A 6,710-nucleotide genomic window follows, 5' to 3' on the forward strand; every position below is an offset into this window, starting at 1 on the left:
ATGATGTCAGACTGATTAAGTCTTCGTATGGACATAGGCCGCAAATTGTCTCAGGGTCCGGCCTGGAGAAACCACTGCTCGCAGGGTACATGAGGTCTGCTCTTGTCCTTTTCACTCCGAAAGACAAAAAGCATCTGGCATTTTAAACTTGGGCAACCAAGTTATATCTTTCATCGATTGCTAGATTGTGTCAAAACGTTCATGTAGTAAAGGTTGACATCACTGTGATTAGCGTACACTTAAAGTGTTTCAACCCCATTTGGTGATCAGTCACATTTTGAAAGCTAAGGTTTCTCCTGAATGAAGGTTAAACCCGGGTTTTGGGACACAGAAAAAGTTCCACTTTCCTCTAAATAGACGATGTCCTTTCAATAGAGGTAACAGATACAAACATTCTGTAAACATTTGTCCCACCTTTAACCAAGCCCCCTGAAAAAGATTTAAGACTTTTAGTGCGAAGGAATGCAGGAATTCGGAAAATTAGGCGTACCTCTGGAAGAGTCTCCTGTGCCATCAGTTAAACAATTACAGTCAATGATTGCCCGTTGAACATAAAAGATTGTGTCCATGGCTTCTCCACAGTGGTACTGTAGTACTCAGTTTTTAAGCCTGCCAACAAGCTCTGCATTTGGGCGAGTGTAACCTCAGCTCGTCCCCAGGGCTTATCGCCTTAGAAAATGGGAGGGACGGGAAAAGCCCTGGGGACGAGGTTGGGGGCAGTCGCGAAAAGTCACGCAAGAGCAGCGCGCTGAAGGAGAGACGAGTGCGAGGGGCGGCCTCTCACGCGGCTTGCTTCGCTCAATGGAGAGCTTGCTAGCAGGCTATCGCGTTATCACGACATGTTCATAAATACACTATTTGTCGCAGTCGGTACGCCGTGAATTTTGGTATAAAACGTCCAAGGCCCTTCTTATCTAATCAGTAATTTGACCACAGAGTTGAACGAAATAATTTTCTATTGAAATCTTCAAAAGAACACATAACTTTATTGAACATATTCAAAGACTCTGCAGGTAGTGCCAAGGGTGAAAGACAATTTTCGTTTCCACTTTAAATTGCAATCGAGATTTCTTGAAGATACAATGAATAAAAATGAACGGGGTTTTAACCAAGACATTATGTCATGAGAGCTGAGTTTTCGCCCCATGTAAGGGAATCCAAGACAGTCACGGATTCTGGGTTCCAAACCGTGGATTCCGGATTCCAGCAGGTTCTGGATTCTGGATTCTTTGTCAGTGGCACTTGGATTCCGCATTCCAATAATATATAGATTTAGCCAGGGCTAAAAGCGAAGCTCCTATTAACTCGAATTTATAATTCAAATCAAACAATAAACTTGTATTCCACAAATCAGTTAACTTTAGAGCACATTCATGTGACTTTTGAGGGAAAGACTACGTGATTTTCGAGAAAAATAATTTGCAAACAGTCCAAGCTAAGAGTAAACTTAATCTTACATCGAGTTGATAGCCTTTATATGTACACCCAAAAAATAGCAATCATTGGCTCTTGATCACAGTAGATTAGGCCTGGAAAACAAATCAGGCCGAATTTTTTGCGTTCGACATGTTTACTTTACAAAATCTTGCCAACAAGTCTGGGGACGTGTAAACCAACCTTTTATACTTTTTGTACATCACATCTGAGGTGAAAGAGTACCATGAGGCGCCGTGTTCATCATACAGACCTCGGACAGAATGCAGTGTTTCACAATTTTGCAATACAAATTGCACTCATTCAATATTCAGGACGATCAAAGCACGTGTGGGCTTTTAGCGAAATCGTCAAAAAAATTTCCAAAATCACCTATACGGCTAGCCAGTTCTCACTTTTGACAAGTCGACTGTTTAAATTAAGATTAATATAGTTATACGCTTCAACACAATAAAGAATTTATTATAAAGATCTGTAATCTTCAAAAGCGTTTGATACGCGCGGCATTTTGACTACTCTTGCAAGCGATGTTCATGAGCGACTGAAAACAAACGGCACAGCGATTAAAATTGCAAAAGAGACTACTAACAATCAATAAAGAAAGGGAAAATAATTCGGTGAAACATATACAGAGACAACAATTTTCATTCACGAAGTCAAGTATTAAAGTGTCTCTGAAAATCCTTGTTTACGTTTTAAGCCGGCTTCCCGGTGTTTGCTTTTTTCAAAGATGAACTCGAGGCAAGAAAATCGCTCAAAGCTTTCTTTTACAGCCAGAATTATAACCAAATATTCTTTGGAACGTTTTCTTTCTATTTGCGGTGAGAAAAATGTCTAGAGGCTTTTTAAAGTTCCATAAGCTTATAATCAAACCTGATACTCGGTCACTCTCGGTCAGATCATTGTCTCAAATCTTACAAACGTGCATAAACCAAATAGCCGCGTAAACTACGCTCGACTTCATTAAATTAGATATAAAAAACAAACAAATACAATAATTACTCAGGCTTACCTTTTGAGATGCACTGAAAACTATCAAGTAAGGCCAGAATCGCTTCAGACTTTTCAACCGTCTTACGCATCAAGCAAGGTGAAAAACGAAAACGATGCCATCCTAATCGGATTTCCGACTTTGCCAAAGCGACGTATTTCTCAACCAAAAACCCAATAAACAAACTAGCCATGAATAACAGAAGACTCTTGATAGCAGCTGAATTTCACTTTGTACAGTTAGTGGAAAAAGACAGTTAAAAACATCACAAGTTGACACAAAACTCTGTCAGCTTTAGCTGTCAAAGTAAACAAGTTTCAAGATGCTGCATAAATTTTCCGCGTGAACTCACCTGTCAAATTTTGACCAATCAGAGTATAAAAATTGGACGTAGAGCGTGACCAACGCGTGACCTTGGTGAGAAAAGTCAAAAGCAACTAGCATGTCATTCCCTGCCTATAAAAACTGGCTTAATTTTTAGCTTCCGAGGTCAGTTTGAAATCAAAATTTTAATTGTGCGGCACATATAAAACACAACATAATTCATATGAATTGAAAAATTAAACTTGAGCCTGCATTCATTTGAAAACTAGTAACTTGTCAGCGGATAACTTCAAAAAGATACTCGACCTCGATGGGTCGACACCTGAGCCCGCGATACGATCAGGTGATACTGGTCAGCGGATACCCTGTTTTGACAGCTGTCAATTGATCACAAGATTGATGTGCAATATGTCTGCAATATCAGTATTCCTGTGCTCCGAAACTAGAAAGTGTGATTGAACATTGGTTGCCATGTGGTGCGGACGGACGGGCGGGCTGAGGGCGGTGTACGGTCATGTGATTACCAAATTTTCTGGGATGGGTAGATTTACTTACCCATGGTGCTCCGCAGGCGCGCTTCGCGCGCCAGAGCTCCGCTAATAAGTGGGGTTCCGGATTCCTTGAGCTGTATTCCAGATTCCAAAGCCAAGGATTGCAGATTTCCTTACATTGGGCGATGAGTTTAGTAACTTTGCCTCCCAAGTGACTGATGATGCGCATCCCTGAAAGGCCTTTAGAGACTGTCAATTAGGAACTCCCCTTATTATAACAAAATGGCATGAGTTTGTAAGAAACGAATTTTTGAAATTTCTGGTTAGATCAAACTAGTCACGTTATCGTTTCTTGTTTCAGAAGGCTAACTTGCTTATTTTTGTCCACTGGTAGAAGTTACTCTACAGCCTAGACTAACAATTTGTCACGTACGCCGGCGGACCAATGTACTCCTATTATGGGGGTCTTGTTGACTATTGAACTGTCTTTTCTACACTTATCCAATTCATCCATGAGCTGGCTCACAGGAGCCTTCGATTGTTAGTAAATAGTAAAAAACCAAAGGGTTTAAAACGATGCTGCAAAAATAGCCTGCGTAGCTGGCAGGATTAGCGGGCAATAAATATTGCTGTTGTTTTTTGGCAGCGGAGCAAGTCAATTTTCCCTCACAGCTGCCACCGAAAAAAGTTTTGTGGGAATATAATATATATATATTGTGGCACAAACCACAGATGCCACAGATCTTAAATGTAAGTTAGCCACGTGTGAACATTCTCTTCATCATGATTAAGCAAAGTAGACGAATGAATATTTAACAATTATTGGACGAGGTTGAACAGAATATCGTAACTCGTCAGTGGCGAGAAGATCAATTATTAGCTGAGGCAAATAACTGATCCGCGACTCAGGCCACTTTTAAGTGCCTTAAAAGGCATGACTACCTAATTAAATATGCATATTTTAGTAAATGCTATTTAAAACGGTTTGCTTCCATCAGTGCTCCTGAAAAGTGAACTACAAATGTATCTCAAGGAAAAAATCACGTGAAACGTTATTTCAAATAACACGTGACATCGCTTCGACAATGAAGTAACAAAACACGTTTTCCTAAACGGGGAAGCGGTTGCAAACCTTAATCTTAGGAATTTTCACTACCAAAATGTTACATAAAGAGTTTACATTGTAAATTCACTTTGTATGATTGAACATGTTATTTATCCTATTAGCTATTTAACTAATTAATAAGTCGCATGACCCTTTTTCCTTTATTTACCGATTCCTATATAACGTAAACACACATACAAGGCAAATTTATAAGAACATAGCCTCTGAAATGTACCTAAAAGAACTTGTTGCTCTTTCATTATCCTTTCCCCATTTTAGAGTAAATATTTTCACCGTTTATACTACTACATGAAAAATTACTGCAATTTGATTGGCTTAGAGCAGTGGTATTTCAGCTTAATTTGAAATACCTACATGTGAAAATTACAAACCTTTTGTGGGTAGTAGTATAAACAAATAATAGCATGATTTGTATGTGATATTTGGCGTAAATACCAATCGTGATATTTCAAAATTGTCTCAAATTTCATTCGCCTAACGGCTCGTGAAATTGCGTATAACAATTTCGAAATATCACTCGTGGTATTTATGCTAAGTATCACTACAAATCATGCTATTACCTATACTAATTCTCAATTATCAGTCACGTGACGAAAATTTGAGCTTCTAAAATGCACTCATATTGCTAAGGCTATTAAGCTACATTTGTAGTTCAATTTTCAGGATCATTGATAGAAGCAAACCGTTCTAAATAGCATTTTATCAAAATATGCATATTTAATTAGATAGTCATGCCTTCAGTGGCCCGAGGAGACACTGACAAATCACGATTTTTTGCGATAACTGAGTTCAATGGTTGTGTTATTATTCGGTCGCCGAATTTGTCTTTTAATGAATATCTGCCATTTTGCCATTTTCACACAAGAGCGATAGCAAGAAGGAGAAAATCGTGGCTGTTTCATTTTCGCATGACCAGAATATTATTTGCAGCCAAACACAGTACGACGACATTGAGCATGAGCAGACCATTATTTCTAGCAATTATTTGCAGGTCACGTGGAAGGCTCTCGGCCGATGAAAAGGAAGAAAAATTTGCATCGAATGATAATGTTTATTATTCAACTGGTGCGTTTCATTATATTTAATTAATTCAGTTCACAAGAAAAACTAGATATGCAATGCTACTGAACAGAATCGTCACATGTTATTAAGAGCTAGTGCTTGGTTGTTTGCCTTGAGCGGATCCGTGAGTTATACGGAAGTAAAGCTAAAAAAAATAAAGAAAAGTGACATCCACATGATGCACTAACTTTCATCAATTTATTCATGGTTTAGATTTTATCTAAATTGTTTTTCGTTGTTTTCTGAGAAAAATTAAGCTTATAACCCACAACATGAGAAGAGGTAAAAGATAAATGACAAATTGATGATGACCTAATGCTGCATTACATGTTTCTTGACACTGCGACAGAATTCGTCGTATTCCTGTAAATTTCTAATTGCTGCCGGTAACTTATTTTAGTAGCTGCTGAGAGCTTAAAATTAAAGTTCCTGACTCTTTAGAGGCAGAAAAAAACTGGTGCAGCTGATCATGGTCTGAGGTTGTAGGCGCGATAAAAATTGAGGAAAACTAGTATCATTCAGAACCTTATAAGCAACTTTCAGTAGTCTCTCCTTTCCTTGATTGTTAACCAGTTCAATCTTCCTCAAGACGAAGCCCGCGCTCGAGTTTTGAAGTCACTGAAGGCGTATTTGCTGGTATAGGGGTAACGGATGAAAGACTGTGCAGGCGCAGTCAGTTTTTACAAGTATCAGTTTTTCCAAATGCTTTTCCTCAAGGGAAAGGCCGCTTAAGTTTCGATAAAGTTCCATAGCAAGATGAAAAAAGTGACCTGACGTGTTCATTCCACGTGAGATTCTGGTCCAGTTGACCATGAACACCTAATAGCTTAGTATATGGAACCCTCTCTAATCAAGGTATCCCCACATTTGACTCGCATTGACTGTTCTAACTTACGAGTACGTGCCATTTGTGGTGCAGAAATATCATTCCACTTAGTTTTCAAGTGATTCAGAGAGGGATTGGAGCTTTCAGAGTAATCATAAAGACTAGAAATGGCGCTTTGCGGTACAGTGTTCTAAATCGGTAGATGAAAGGCGGTGTCATGTGCATATTTACCCAGACATATTGATAACAAGCACAATTTAATTCGTCTTGGAGATCAACTACCTATAAGTTAAAAAGGAATGAACGAAGAATGGAGACTTGTGCTACACCGAAACCCACAGAAGCTAACCCCGATGATCTGTCATCAATCTGAACAAACCGGAGTCCAAAGAGTCTGCAGAGTTACTTGCCGCACAAACCTATAGGGCCCTTCATTAATTCGAATGTTCAAATTAA

Source organism: Porites lutea, chromosome 2 (genome assembly GCF_958299795.1).
Source record: "Porites lutea chromosome 2, jaPorLute2.1, whole genome shotgun sequence".
Classification (NCBI taxonomy): domain Eukaryota; kingdom Metazoa; phylum Cnidaria; class Anthozoa; order Scleractinia; family Poritidae; genus Porites; species Porites lutea.